Here is a 782-nt window from a genome sequence, read left to right as displayed (position 1 = left end):
ATGGAGTAGCCACCTTATGGCGAATTCCATACCGAACCATGGCAGAGTAAAGCTGTTTATTGCAGAAGTGAGTGCCCCCATCACTGATGAGTACTCTAGGGACACCAAACATGCTAAAGATATGTTTCTGGAGGAACTTCAGCACTGTTTTAGTATCATTGGTGGGTGTGGCAATGGCCTCAACCCATTTTGATACATAGTCAACTGCCACCAGAATATAAGTGTTTGAGTACGATGGTGGGAAAGGCCCCATGAAGTCAATTCCCCATACATCAAACAACTCAATTTCCAAGATTCCTTGTTGAGGCATGGCGTAACCATGAGGCAGATTACCAGCTCTTTGGCAACTGTCACAGTTGCGTACAAACTCTCGGGAATCTTTATAGAGTGTGGGCCAATAGAAGCTACATTGGAGGACCTTGGTGGCTGTTCGCTCACCTCCGAAATGGCCTCCATATTGAGATCCATGGCAATGCCATAGGATCCTTTGTGCTTCTTCTCTAGGCACACACCTACGGATTATTCCGTCTGCACATCTCTTAAAGAGGTAGGGTTCATCCCACAAATAGTACTTTACATCAGTAATTAATTTCTTCTTTTGTATCCTGTTGTACTCCTTGGGTATGAACCTTGCAGGTTTATAGTTTGCAATATCGGCAAACCATGGTGTTTCCTGAATGGCAAATAAATGCTCATCCGAAAAAGTCTCAGAGATATCAAGAGAGGGGAGGGGCGTCCCTTCTACTGGCTCTATCCGGGACAGATGATCAGCCACTTGGTTC

The sequence above is a fragment of the Arachis ipaensis genome, chromosome B02 (genome assembly GCF_000816755.2).
Source record: "Arachis ipaensis cultivar K30076 chromosome B02, Araip1.1, whole genome shotgun sequence".
Taxonomy (NCBI): Eukaryota; Viridiplantae; Streptophyta; class Magnoliopsida; order Fabales; family Fabaceae; genus Arachis; species Arachis ipaensis.
The sequence above is the reverse complement of the archived record's forward strand: the minus strand, read 5'-3'. Positions refer to the sequence as shown.